Source organism: Phocoena phocoena, chromosome 2 (genome assembly GCF_963924675.1).
Source record: "Phocoena phocoena chromosome 2, mPhoPho1.1, whole genome shotgun sequence".
Classification (NCBI taxonomy): Eukaryota; Metazoa; Chordata; class Mammalia; order Artiodactyla; family Phocoenidae; genus Phocoena; species Phocoena phocoena.
Window position 1 is genome coordinate 99,142,587 of NC_089220.1, and position 15,475 is coordinate 99,158,061.

General features: G+C 38.2%; 1 protein-coding gene across 1 annotated transcript in view; it reads right to left on the minus strand.

Moving 5' to 3' along the window:
- Positions 1 to 15,475, minus strand: part of NEDD4 (NEDD4 E3 ubiquitin protein ligase) — a 134,249-nt gene that overhangs the window by 93,058 nt on the left and 25,716 nt on the right. Inside the window, exon 4 of the mRNA XM_065871230.1 lies at positions 9,203 to 9,256. The gene's annotated coding sequence lies outside the window, so the exon portion shown is untranslated. The remainder of the gene's footprint in view (positions 1 to 9,202; positions 9,257 to 15,475) is intronic.

The following is a 15,475-nucleotide window of genomic DNA, read 5'->3' on the forward strand; positions in this document are numbered from 1 at the left end:
CTGTCGATGGGCATTTAGGTTGCTTCCATGACCTGGCTATTGTAAATAGTGCTGCAATGAACGTAGGGGTGCACGTATCTTTTTGAATTGTGGTTTTCTCTGGGTATATGCCCAGTAATGGGATTGCTGGGTCATATGGCAATTCTATTTTTAGTTTTTTAAGGAACCTCCATACTGTTCTGCATAGTGACTGTATCAGTTTAATTCCCACCAACAGTGCAAGAGGTTCCCTTTTCTCCACACCCCCTCCAGCATTTGTTGTTTGTAAATTTTCTGATGATGCCCATTATAACTGGTGTGAGGTGATACCTCATTGAAGTTTTGATTTGCATTTCTCTAATGATGAGTGATGTTGAGTAGCTGTTCATGTGCTTCTTGGCCATCTGTATGTCTTCTTTGGAAAAATGTCTATTTAGGTCTTTTGCCCATTTTTGGATTGGGTTGTTTTTTGAATATTGAGCTACATGAGCTGTTTATATATTTTGGAGATTAATCCTTTGTCTGTTGATTGATTTGCAAATATTTTCTCCCATTCTAAGGGTTGTCTTTTTGTCTTATTTATGGTTTCCTTTGCTATGCAAAAGCTTTGAAGTTTCATTAGGTCCCATTTGTTAATTTTTTTTTATTTCCGTTACTCTAGGAGGTGGATCAAAAAAGATCTTGCTGTGATTTATGTCATAGAGTGTTCTGCCTATGTTTTCCTCTAAGAGTTCTATAGTGTCCAGTCTTACATTTAGGTCTCGAATCCATTTTGAGTTTATTTTTGTGTATGGTGTTAGGGAGTGTTCTAATTTCATTCTTTTACATGTAGCTGTCCAGTTTTCCCAGCACCACTTGTTGAAGAGACTGTCTTTTCTCTATTGTATATCCTTGCCTCCTCTGTCATAGATTAGTTGACCATAGCTGCATGCATTTACCTCTGGGCTTTCTATTTTATTCCATTGATCTATTTCTGGTTTTGTGCCAGTACCATATTGTCTTGATTACTGTAACTCTGTAGTATAGTCTGAAGTCAGGGAGTCTGATTCCTCCAGCTCGGTTTTTTTCCCTCAAGACTGCTTTGGCTCTTTGGGGTCTTTTGTGTCTCCATACAAATTTTAAGATTTTTTGTTCTAGTTCAATAAGAAATGTCATTGGTAATTTGATAGGGATTACATTGAATCTGTAGATTGCTTTGGGTAGTATAGTCATTTTCACAATATTGATTCTTCCAATCCAAGAACATGGTATATCTCTCCATCTGTTGGTATCATCTTGAATTTCTTTCATCAGTGTCTTATAGTTTTCTGCATACAGGTATTTTTTCTCCCTAGGAAGGTTTATTCCTAGGTATTTCATTCTTTTTGTTGCAACGGTAAATGGGAGTGTTTCTTTAATTTCTCTTTCAGATTTTTCATCATTAGTGTATAGGAATGCAAGAGATTTCTGTGTATTTATTTTGTATCCTGCTAGTTTACCAAATTCATTGATCAGCTCTAGTAGTTTTCTGGTGGCATCTTTAGGATTCTCTATGTATAGTATCATGTCATCTGCAAACAGTGACAGTTTTACTTCTTCTTTCCCAATTTGTTTCCTTTTATTTCTTTTTCTTCTCTGATTGCTGTGGTTAGGACTTCCAAAACTATGTTGAATAACAGTGGTGAGAGTGGACATCCTTGTCTTGTTCCTGATCTTAGAGGAAATGCTTTCAGGTTTGCACCACTGAGAATGATGTTTGCTGTGGGTTTGTCGTATATGGCCTTTATTATGTTGAGGTAGGTTCCCTCTGCCCACTTTCTGGAGAGTTTTTATCATAAATCGGTGTTGAATTTTGTCAAAAGCTTTTTCTGCATCTATGGAGATGATCATATGATTTTATTTCTTCAATTTGTTAATATGGTATATCACATTGATTGATTTGCATATATTGAAGAATCCTTGCATCCCTGGGTTAAATTCCACTTGATCATGGTGTATGATCCTTTTAATGTGTTCTTGGATTCTGTTTGCTAGTATTTTGTTGAGCACTTTTGCTTCTATATTCATCAGTGATATTGGTCTGTAATTTTCTTTTTTTGTAGTATCTTTGTCTCATTTTGGTATCAGGGTGATGGTGGCCTCATAGAATGAGTTTGGGAGTGTTCCTTCCTCCACAATATTTTGGAAGAGTTTGAGAAGGATGGGTGTTATCTCTTCTCTAAATGTTTGATAGAATTCAGCTGTGAACCCACCTGGTCCTGGACTTTTGTTTGTGGGAAGATTTTTAATCACGGTTTCAATTTCGTAACTTGTGATTGGTCTGTTCATATTTTCTATTTCTTCCTGGTTCAGTCTTGGAAGGTTATACCTTTCTAAGAATTTGTCCATTTCTTCCAGGTTGTCCATTTTATTGGCATAGAATTGCTGGTAATAGTCTCTTAGGATGCTTTGTATTTCTGCAGTGTCTGTTGTAACTTCTTTTTCATTTCTAATATTATTGATTTGAGTCCTGTCCCTGTTTTTCTTGATGAGCCTTGCTAATGGTTTATCAATTTTGTTTATCTTCTCAAAGAACGAGCTTTTAGTTTTATTGATCTTTGCTATTGTGTTCTTTGTTTCTATTTCATTTATTTCTGCTCTGATCCTTATTATTTCTTTCCTTCTGCTAACTTTGGGTTTTGTTTGCTCTTCTTTCTCTAGTTCCTTGAGGTGTAAGGTTAGATTGTTTATTTGAGATTTTTCTTGTTCCTTGAGGTAGGCTTGTATAGCTATAAACTTCCCTTTTAGAACTGCTTTTGCTGCATCCCATAGGTTTTGGATTGCTGTGTTTTCATTGTCATTTGTCTCTAGGTATTTTTTTATTTCCTCTTTGATTTCTTCAGTGATCTCTTGGTTATTTAGTAACGTATTGTTTAGTCTCCAGGTGTTTGTGTTTTTTTATGTTTTTTCCCCTGTAATTCATTTCTAATCTCCTAGCATTGTGGTCAGAAAAGATGCTTGATATGATTTCAATTTTCTTAAATTTACTGAGGCTTTATTTGTGAGCGAAGATGTGATCTATCCTGGAGAATGTTCCACGAGCACTTGAGAAGAAAGTGTAATCTGCTGCATTTGGATGGTATGTCCTATAAATATCAATGAAATCTATCTGGTCTATTGTGTTATTTAAAGCTTCTGTTTCCTTATTTATTTTCATTTTGGAGGGTCTGTCCATTGGTGTAAGTGAGGTGTTAAAGTCCCCCACTATTATTGTGTTACTGTCGATTTCCTCTTTTATAGCTGTTAGCAGTTGCCTTATGTATTGAGGTGTTCCTGTGTTGGGTGCATATATATTTATAATTGTTATATCTTCTTCTTGGATTGATCTCTTGATCATTATGTAGTGTCCTTCCTTGTCTCTTGTAACATTCTTTATTTTAAAGTCTATCTTATGTGAGATGAGTATTGCTACTCAGCTTTCTTTTGATTTCCATTTGCATGGAATATCTTTTACCATCCCGTCACTCTCAGTCTGTATGTGTCCCTAGGTCTGAAGTGGGTCTCTTGTAGACAGCATATAGATGGGTCTTGTTTTTGTATCCATTCAGCAAGCCTATGTCTTTTGGTTGGAGCATTTAATCCATTTATGTTTAAGGTAATTATCAATAGGTATGTTCCTATGATCATTTTCTTAATTGTTTTGGGTTTGTTTTTGTAGGTTCTTTTCTTCTCTTGTGTTTCCCACTTTGAGAAGTTCCTTTAGCATTTGCTGTAGAGCTGGTTTTGTGGTGCTGAATTCTCTTAGATTTTGCTTGTCTGTAAAGCTTTTGATTTCTCCATCGAATGTGAATGAGATCCTTGCTGGGTAGAATAATCTTGGTTGTAGGTTCTTCCCTTTCATCACTTTACGTATATCATGCCACTCCCTTCTGGCTTGTAGAGTTTCTGCTGAGAAATCAGCTGTTTCTGCTGAGAATTCCCTATGGGAATTCCCTTGTATGTTATTTGTCATTTTTCCCTTGTTGCTTTCAATAATTTGTCTTTAATTTTTGCCAATTTGATTACTATGTGTTTCGGTGTGTTTCTCCTTGGGTTTATGCTGTATGGGACTTGCTGCGCTTCCTGAACTTAGGTGGCTATTTCCTTTCCCATGTTAGGGAAGTCTTCGACTATAATCTCTGCAAATATTTTCTCTGGTTCTTTCTCTCTCTCTTCTCCTTCTGGGACCCCTATAATGCGAATGTTGTTGTGTTTAATGTTGTCCCAGAGGTCTCTTAGGCTGTCTTCATTTCTTTTTCTTTATTCTGTTTTGCAGCAGTGAATTCCACCATTCTGTCTTCCAGGTCACTTATCCGTTCTCCTGCCTCAGTTATTCTGGTATTGATTCCTTCTAGTGTATTTTTCATTTCAGTTATTGTACTGTTCATCTCTGTTTGTTTTTTCTTTAATTCTTCTAGGTCTTTTTTTTTTTTTTTTTTTTTTTTTTGGTACGCGGGCCTCTCACTGTTGTGGCCTCTCCCGTTGTGGAGCACAGGCTCCGGACGCGCAGGCTCAGCGGCCATGGCGCACGGGCCCAGCCGCTCCGCGGCATGTGGGATCCTCCCCGACCGGGGCACGAACCCGTGTCCCCTGCATTGGCAGGCGGACTCTCAACCACTGCGCCACCAGGGAAGCCCCTTCTAGGTCTTTTTTAAACATTTCTTGCATCTTCTCAATCTTAGTCTCCATTCTTTTTTCGAGGTCCTGGATCATCTTCAACATCATTATTCTGAATTCTTTTTCTGGCAGGTTGCCTATCTCCACTTCATTCAGTTGTTTTTCTGGGGTTTTATCTTGTTTCTTCTTCTGGTACATAGCCCTCTGCCTTTTCATCTTGTCTATCTTTCTGTGAATGTGGTTTTTGTTCCACAGGCTGCAGGATTGTAGTTTTTCTTGCTTCTGTGTCTGCCCTCTCCTCCTTTGGTTTTTAATATAAAATGAACCAGATAAATGTTTTATCTTTGGTAAGCTTCACTATAAGCATCAGTTTCATGTCCCCTAACTAGACTGTAAGCTTCCAGAGTGTGAGGACCGCAACTAAACATTTCTTCTGATCCTCTTGAACTCATGCTGGGCACAATGCAAGCACTAAGTAACACCAGGGAGGAGGTTTGATGGATCCAGCTACTACTTCTAAAGAAATATCAAAAAGTACTTCAGCTGGACAGGAAGGAAGGATGCTTGAAACATTTGCAAAGAGGGTTTCAGCCAAGGAAAAGTAAGAAAATCAAATGCACTTCCTAGCACTCTAGTCTGAGTTTAAATTCTCGGAAGGCTGAACAGTTTGCATTACTGGCTCTGGTCTGGGACTGCATAGGATCTGCACCAGTATTAGAGCAGTTATGTGTACAACCTGGAGAACCTGGGGTAGAATGTAGCCCTTCAGCCAAACAGATGCCAAGAGAGTAGCATCAATCCTAACTTCAAGGGGAGAAGAGCTGGAGAGTAGTGGCAGGCCTCACCTGGAAGGAGTCTATGCAAATCCTATAGAATTTCACATTCTAGAATGAAACGGATAATATCCTAGGATTAGACTGAAGCTCAGGGCCTCACATTCTGAGATACTTGGTTATTGATTATCTTCACAGAAAATAATGTGATTACCTACATGCTATGGACAGGCTCTGGATAATACTAATTGTTGACTAGAACTTTGAAGGCCAATATCCACTGTGATAGTTAATTGCATGTGTTGACTTGGCTAAGCTATTTTGCCCAGCTGATGGGTCAAACACTGAACTAGATGTTGCCATGAAGCTATTTTTTAGATGTGATTAGCATTTAAGTCTGTAGATTCTGAGTAAAGCAGAATGCCCTCCATAATGTGGTGGCTCTCATCCAATCAGTTAAAGGCCTTAAGAGCAAAGACAGGTTTCTGGAAGCAGCAATTCTGCCTCAAGACTATAACACAGAAACCTGCCTTAGTTTCCAGCTTGCTGCCCAGCACTGCAGATTTCAGATGCATTAACTCTTACCTGAATCTGCAACCTGCCAGCACCACCTCACAGATTTCAGACTTGCCAGCTTCCACTATCATGTAAAGCAATTCCTTAAAGTATATCAATCCCCCCCACCTCATTATCTCTCACTCTCTCATTCTGTGTGTGTGTGTGTGTGTGTGTGTGTGTCCTATTGGTTCTGTTTCTCTGGAAAACCTTGACTAATACAACCACTGAACTTGAGAAGCGCAGCACCTCTGCCTGGAATATGGAATACAGGCGTCTCCTAAAGTTTCAGAGGCTGTATGCGTGCAGAGATAGCTCTTGGGCAGTGACACAGAAGCACTAACTTTTGCACTGGTGGGTAGAATTCATTTAAAGGCACATCATTCTCAAATGTCCCATCACCATCAACATCACCATCACCACAACCATAACCAAACTATGACAGTTTTAATCCCCAGCTTCTTAAAACTGGCTGAAAAAATTTCACTTATAGTGCAGATATCTTCCAGATGACTAGAAATTCTTTTTCCTTAAAAGTGTACCTGTGTTCTTCGCTGTACATTTCCAAAGAGAATCTGCTAGGAAAAGGATGCACTTCTAATTTAGTTGTGAATGCTACAGGAGAAGGATAAAATGATATTTACACCTATATTTACATAACAATCAAGCCTGTTATTCCTTCGATGGCTATAGTTTCTATGACGTCTCAGGTGATCTGTACACTTCAATTACATGCTAGGACTAACAACAATCAGAGCATTAGAATGGTGAGCACCACCCTGTTCTAATTATTTCTTGTTCCCTTTTGCTAGTAAAGCGAGCTTCTTAAGAAAAACTACATTTCTAATGCATAGCAGAGTATCTAACACAGTAGATGCCTGAAATGGCATACTGTAGCTAACACACAAACTGTGATATCAGAGAGCCACAAACGCATGATTCCATGAACGTTAAATAACACTCTGTATTAACGATGAAAAATTTTCTGAGTGCTTTGATAACTACTATCTCACTTTATTTTCATAATATATTTATCAGATAGGTAAGGCAAATACTGTTATTCCAATTTTTAAACATGATAAAATATTTTCAGAAGGATTAAATAATCTGTCTAGGGTTACAAGCTAATGTACCAAATCACAAGCCAGACTACAAGGACTTCTGACTCCTTGGTATGGGGATCTATAATATCCTGTTAAGTGCATTATTTTTTTTTGTTTTCAGAAATATTCCATTGTTAATATCAGAAGCAATGCTTTCTTTCTTTTGACCTATCGTGACTCCCTGTATAGTACTCTATATGTGGTAAATGGTCAAGGAGTGTTAATGCACCAATCAGAGCATGATAAATATCAGTTTGGGCAATGAAGAGTCACACCATACTAAGATTATCAGCAAAAAAGACCAGATAACTATAAGCAGGGTGGAAAGCATAAACATGTCCTCCTTGTGGACAATATGCAAGTAACTGAAATAAAATAGTTCACCAGTTATGTACCCAAGAATCAGGAAGAAATTCATATCAGTGTCACTAACAACAGGAAAAATAACACATGACCCAGCAATTCAACCCCAAAATATGAACCTTAGAGATACACTCATACACGTATATCAGGAAACATAGCAAGAATGTTTATCAATTGGTTATAGCAAAAACCTGGAAACAACACTAATATCTACTAAGGAGGATAAATACATAAATTATGGTATTACAGCATTTGCAGATGAAGGGAAAACTATGCATCTGTAAAATGTCTTATTACAGATCGACCTTACAAATATAACATTAAGCAAAAAGCATGTCACAGAGGAAAGTATTCAGAGTGCTACTACTCTAATAAAATCAAAAATATGAAAAAGGAAACTACTATGCTTTTAGGGATACATACATACATGATAAAAATTTTTAAATAAGCAAGATAATCACAATGTTCAGGACAGTGGCTACTACTTGCAGGGGAAGAAAAGGAGATGCTATTGGGGAGGAGTATGAGGGGTTTTGAAGATTTTGGTAATATTCTAGTTCTTATAAGTTGAGTAATAAGTGTACAGATATTTATCTTATTATTTAAAATAAAGATTCACATTAAACGTATTTTTTGTATGTCTATTTCATGATTAAAAAAACACCAATACTAAATTTCACCTGGTCCTATCTAGAAGGAAAACAGATCTGTAGCGACACAGGGAAAAAACAGAAGACATTCCCTATTCTATTAAAAGAAAAAAAAAAAGGCAAAAATACAAACAGAAAACAAAAAGCTCTGTGACTAACCAAATCTGATAAGCAAATCATCAACATCTGTCATTCAGCCTTACAAAATTACATTGCCAGCTAGTGCTGAAGTCTCCCTTGGCTGCAAAAAAGTACCTTTGCCTGTTATGATACTAACTAATGATTTCAGCTGCAATATCTTCAGTTACTAGTATAGTTATCACTTCTTGACAGAAAAAAACAAAGTGTTGTGTAGTCCAACACTAAAAATAGATTCTTTAAAAAATCCAGTTTCTGTGTTAGCTACAAAATGAATAAAACTGTTTAATTTCTTTTTTGGTGCTTCTGTTTGGTAACTGATAAGCTTTGAATATATAACACTGTTCTTACACCTTCCTATTCAAATCTTACCAGTGTAAAATGTAAAGGTAAGATGCTAAAAAGAAGGTTTGAAATAAAGTTCCAAAGAGACAAATTAGGAAAAGGATAGGATCTCAAGATCCTTTAGGAAATCAGGAATCAGAACTATCCTTTTATAAAAATAAAATCAGGTTATATTTGCTTTTTGTCCCTCTAAGGGCTGGCAATCCTTCAGAGGACTTTACTTCATCGGTGTAGAGAGGATAGCTTTCCTTTGTAGAATAGTGGGGATAAGGGAGAGGATGGGATGTCATAACTGGACACAGGTAACCCCAAGAAATCCACTGGAGTGAGGAGGGGAAGGCTCCTGAGCCTGGGACTACCGACCAGGGTACAAGGATGAGTGTGAAGGAAGGCCAGACAAAGAGGCTGACTTTCCTGCATCTCCTGCCACGTCAGGCCTTGAGGAAGACCGTGAATCTGCTGAGAACTGACAATCACAAGAGGTGCCTGGGAGAATAGAAGGGTAGAGAGTAGCACCAGGAAAGAGGGAAAAAAAAATTCTATCTGTCCACCATTTTGCCCAGAGTCTCCATAACCATCCCAAGAGCATCCCTCACCTCACAGATCCCCAGCCCACTTTTCCTTGCTGCTCTACTGAAATATACCCTTGCTTCACATTTTACACTCGTACAATGGAACTCACCAATCGATTTTCATCAAACACTTCAAAAAGAAGCCGGTGCTGCTGAGGGTGAACCTAAGTAAGAAAAAAACAACCTTTCTTTAAAAACAAGTGAACATCGGAACTATACTCAATATCTTGTAATAACCTATAATGGAAAAGAATCTGAAAAATTATATGTGTGTGTGTGTGTGTGTGTACTTTGCTGTATACCAAAAACTAACACAACATTGTAAATCAACTATACTTTTAATTTAAAAAAGTGAACATCAACCCACAAACACTGAGAAATAAATGTTTGAAAATGTTACCATTTCCTAATTCCTGTTACTTACAATATATTTTAAATTACACAAGATACTTAATATATACAAAGCTCAGACCAGTCACAAGTCACCCATTTTCTAGTAATTTTTCCATAATGACAAAGTGGATTTGGTTGCTTATTTTTTCCTTTTTTTCTAAAATAGAATAAAAGAAAGTAAGATAAAATTTCTTTTTTTTTTGGCCACACAGTTTATGGGATTTTAGTTCCCCGACAGGGATAGAACCCACACCCTCCACAGTGAGAGCCTGGAGTCCTAACCACTAGACCTCCAAGAAATTCCTGAAAGTGAGATAAAATTTCAAAAACTTACATATTTACAAGCACTTAAAAATACAGATTAGATTTTAACTTATTATCAATTTTATGTACTCACTTTTTATTTATCAGGTTAGAAATACCCAAAGTGGATGCTGATTTTATGGAGATTAGTGTTCTGAATCCTTCTAGTACTGACTTGATAAAACCAATCTTGTTTATACTATATAAAGTACATAAGCAGTCAAAAAGTATACACTGAGTTTTCACTTACTGTTTATATCTTATAGCACGAGTAAAATTAACACGCAGTAATTTATTTTTCAAAGCTAATGCTTTTATCTTTGCTGAAATGTTTCAATATCAAGTTAATATCTACTAAATATCAAACACAAAGAAAATCTTTAATAATTTGTTATACCAGAGGTTAAGATGATGTATGAAACATTCTCACATTTAAGTTGATATTTTCTCTATGATAAATATATTACGTTAAACACTGAGATATTTTAAAACTTTGGTTTACATGTCAAAAGTATCGACAGCCTTCAGAAAAAAGTCCTATATGTGTGACAAAGATATAGAGATACCTAACCCAATGTCCACTCTCCCTTATGTTCTTCTGAGAACATAATCCTAATTTTACCTGCAACAAGTGCCCGGGGTCACCACACTGCACAACTCTTGGGGATAGGGGCATTAATTTTTTTTCATTGAAGTATAACATAAATTCAGTAAAGTATAAAGTTTACTAACCTTAAATATACAGCTTGATGACTTTTCATACATGTTTACTGTGTCATCATCACCGAGATCAAAATATGGAACACTCCATTCTATTTTATGTATTGTTTTCTATATGAACAGTGCCCTCTGGACTTGTTCAACACTGAGACTCTCAATAAGACTCTCTAAAAAAAGTTCCCTTGGGCTTCCCTGGTGGCGCAGTGGTTGAGAGTCCGCCTGCCGATGTAGGGGACATGGGTTCGTGCCCCGGTCCGGGAGGATCCCACATGCCGCTGAGCGGCTGGGCCCGTGAACCATGGCTGCTGAGCCTGCGCGTCTGGAGCCTGTGCTCCGCAACGGGAGCGGCCACAACAGTGAGAGGCCTGCGCACCGCAAAAAAAAAAAAAAAAAAAAAAAAAGAGAAAGTTCTCTTGCACCCGGGGGGCGACCAAAAAGGCCAACCTACCAGCGGTCACTGGGTGGGACTTCTGGAAGAGCTCTTTATTTCTTTCTTTATTTAAAGATTGACTATGCTTTTTTTTTAAAAAAAAATTTGTTTGTTTGTTTATTTATTATTGCCTGCGTTATGGCTTTATTGCTGCACGCAGGCTCTCTCAAGTTGCAGCGAGCAGGGGCTACTCTTCATTGCGGTGCGCGGGCTTCTCATTGCGGTGACTTCTCTTGTTGCAGAGCATGGGCTCTAGGTGCGTGGGCTTCAGTAGTTGTGGCACATGGTCTCAGTAGTTGTGGCTCGCGGGCTCTAGAGCACAGGCTCAGACATTGTGGTGCACAGGCTTCGCTGTTGTGCGGCATGTGGGATCTTCCCGGACCACGGCTCAAACCCGTGTCCCCTGCACTGGCACGTAGATTCTTAACCACTGCGCCACCAGGGAAGTTCTTGGGAGAGCTCTTTAAATGGGGCTGACTCAGCTGGGAGAGATGTCGCTTTTGCCCTCTGTACTTCTTTTTCCTTTGTGGAACTTGGTTAGGACAGCTGGCACCCCTACAGTCATATTGTAACCATGGGGCAACTATGAGGACAGAAGCCCCAATTAAGGGCTATATATGCCACGGGGATAGAAGAAACAGTGTTAAGACAATAATCTCTTCTAGGAGGATATAGAGGAAATTTGGGGGAGGAGATGACTCTTGAGCTAAGACTTGAAAGATGGGAAGAATGTGAGTAAGAAAATATAGATAATATTCACAGCAAGGAGATCGCAGGAGGAAAGGCACGGGGGCAGAATGAGCGTGCTGTAAGGAGATCAACTGATAAGAACATTTTTGTGTTAGAAAGTGGTAAGAAAAATTTGGTTAGTCAGTGTAGAGCCAGACTGAGGGCACTGATATCCAAAGGAATTAAGACTTGATTGGTATGGAAGAAAATTAAGCTTTTAAATGAAAAACTGATACGATGTAGATCATATGTAAATATTATTTTGTCAGTGATACATAAAATAAATTGGACTAGAGAGAGACCCTGGAGTCCACAGAGACTGTGGCTCTAGTAACTCAGGTATGAAGTGATGAGAGCTTTGCCTGTGATGGTCCCAGTGAGACTAGGGAGGGAGACAAGAACATGAAAAATATTTTGAGGGAAAAAATAAAAAGTCTCGATGTCTAACAAAATACCTGGCAGACAATGTAGATGTTCAATGAATATTGCTAAGAAAATAGATATATGTGACTTGAATAGGCCACTGCTGTCCTGGTTCAGACTATAATTAATAGCTTCCTAACAGGATGCTCTAACTCAACTATCTTACCTTTGAAATCTACCTTTTCTATTACAACTGGAGTGACCTACCTAAAAGATAGCTTAGGCCATCTTTACTGCCCTTCTCAAAAGCTGCTCCCAGTGGCCTAAAGAATAATATTCAAATGCCTGAGCATGGAATGATGCTTCCTGATCTGAGTCCAATTTGCCTTTCCAGCTTTGTGTCCTGTAACTGTCCCCTGCCAACACAAATACACATACACCCTATGCTCTAATCACACTAGAAACGGTCTAATCACTGCTTACTGCGCTTTCTGATCTGTACTTCTGTACATGCTAAGGTCTCTCCATGCGCAACACCTTCTCAGCTCGACACGTCCAAAACCTATCCCTTGTTCAAGCCTCAGCTCAAACGTCAACTCCGCCCTGAAGTCTTACCTCCCGTCACTCCCCCTCCTCCGTTTCCAGTTATTAGAAAACTGACTACATTCTTCCATTTATGAAGTTAATAATATGTAATAGCTCTCTACTGAATTATAAAAACACCATAAAAGACTTGGTTACTTGTTTTTTGAGGGGGGTTATATCAAAGGCACACCCTAAGTGCAAGAATACAATTTAAAACATGTGGTGAGAATTCTAATTCAAAATGGCAGCCTGAACACAAATATTAACCCTCTCCCTCCTGAGATCCTGTTTTCATAATAGCAAAGGACTTTGTAAAAGGTATTAAAGCATCACAGCAAAGATCATATGCACATGCAAGGGCCACCAGCAGGCAAGCAATTTCCATACCTCCCTAGTAGGGAGATGAAGTGGGGATGAAAGCAGGCTTCTGAAGAAACTGAAAACTATTAAAAGAACAGAATGTTGAAGCAAAGAGGTCAATGGCTCAAATGAGAGAATATTCCTATAGCACCTAAACCTCTAGTAGACACATGCACACACAGACACACACACATTATTAAAGAGTTTCTCTTTGTGTCTGATTTCAGGTAGAGGTTCAACAATAATGCAACCAGCAGGTGTTTTGTTTTTTTTTAACATCTTTATTGGAGTATAATTGCTTTACAATGGTGTGTTAGTTTCTGCTTTATAACAAAGTGAGTCAGCTATATGTACACAGGTATCCCTATATCCCCTCCCTCTGCGTCTCCCTCCCACCCTCCCTATCCCATCCCTCTAGGTGGTCACAAAGCACTGAGCTGATCTCCCTGTCCTATGTGGCTGCTTCCCACTAGCTATCTATTTAACAGTTGGTAGTGTATATATGTCCATGCCACTCTCTCACTTCGTCCCAGCTTACCCTCCCCCCTCCCCATGTCCTCAAGTCCATTCTCTACATCTGCATCTTTATTCCTGTCCTGCCCCTAGGTTCTTCAGAACCATTTATTTTCTTTTTGTAGATTCTATATATATGTGTTAGCATACAGTATTTGTTTTTCTCATTCTGACTTCACTCTGTTTGACAGACTCTCTAGGTCCATCCACCTCACTACAAATAACTCAATTTCATTTTATGGCTGAGTAATATTCCATTGTATATATGTGCCACATCTTCTTTATCCATTCATCTGTTGATGGACACTTAGGTTGCTTCCATGTCCTGGCTATTGTAAATAGTGCTGCAGTGAACAAAGTGGTACATGATTCTTCTTGATTTATGGTTTTCTCAGGGTATATGCCCAGTAGTGAGATTATTGGGTCATATGGTAGTTCTATTTTTAGTTTTTTAAGGAACCTCCATACTGTTCTCCCTAGTGCCTGTTATCAATTTACATTCACACCAACACTGCAAGAGTGTTCCCTTTTCTCCACACCCTCTCCAGCATGTATTGTTTGTAGATTTTTTGATGATGGCCATTCTGAATGGTGTGAGGTGATACCTCATTGTAGTTTTGATTTGCATTTCTCTAATGATTAGTGATGTTGGGCACACTTTCATGTGTTTGTTGGCAATCTGTATATCTTCTTTGGAGAAATGTCTATTTAGGTCTTCTGCCCATTTTTGGATTGGGTTGTTTGCTTTTCTGATATTGAGCTGCATGAGATGCTTGTATATTTTGGAGGTTAATCCTTTGTCAGTTGCTTCGTTTGCAAATATTGTCTCCCATTCTGAGGGTTGTCTTTTCATCTTGTTTATGGTTACCTTTGCTGTGAAAAAGCTTTTAAGTTTCATTAGGTCCCAGTTGTTTATTTTTGTTTTTATTTCCATTTCTCTAGGAGGTGGGTCAAAAAGGATCTTGCTGTGATTTATGTACAGAGTGTTCTGCCTATGTTTTCCTCTAAGAGTTTTATCCTGTCTGGCATTGCATTTAGGTCTTTAATCCATTTTGAGTTTACTTTTGTATACAGTGTTAGGGAGTATTCTAATTTCATCCTTTTACACATAGCTGTCCAGTTTTCCCAGCACCACTTGTTGAAGAGACTGTCTTTTCTCCACTGTATATTCTTGCCTTCTTTATCAAAGATAAGGTGACCATATGTCTGTGGGTTTATCTTTGGGCTTTCTGTCCTGTTCCATTGATCGATATTTCTGTTTTTGTGCCAATACCATACTGTCTTGATTACTGTAGCTTTGTAGTATAGTCTGAAGTCAGGGAGCTTGATTCCCCCAGCTCTGTTTTTCTGTCTCAAGACTGCTTTAGCTATTTGGGGTCTTTTGTGTTTCCATACAAATTGTGAATTTTTTTGTTCCAGTTCTGTGAAAAATGCCATTGGTAGCTTGATAGGGATTGCACTGAATCTGTACATTGCTTTGGGTAGTAGAGCCATTTTCACAATGTTGATTTTTCCAATACAAGAACGTGGTATATCTCTCCATCTGTTTGTATCACCTTTAATTTATTTCATCTGTGTCTTATAGTTTTCTAAATACAGGTCTTTTGTCTCCTTAGGTAGGTTTATTCCTAGCTATTTTATTCTTTTTGCTGCAATGGTAAATGGGAGTGTTTCCTTAATTTCTCTCCCATATTTTTCATTGTTAGTGTACAGGAATGCAAGAAATTTGTGCATTCATTTTGTGTCCTGCTACTTTACCAAATTCATTGATTCACTCTAGTAGTTTTCTGGTGGCATCTTTAGGATTCTCTATGTATAGTATCATGTCATCTGCAAACAGTGACTGCAAACAGTTACTTCTTTTCCTATTTGGATTCCATTTACTTTGTTTTTTCTTCTCTGATTGCTGTGGCTAAAACTTCCAGAACTATGTTGAGTAATAGTGGTGAGAGTGGGCAACCTTGTCTTGTTCCTGATCTTAACGGAA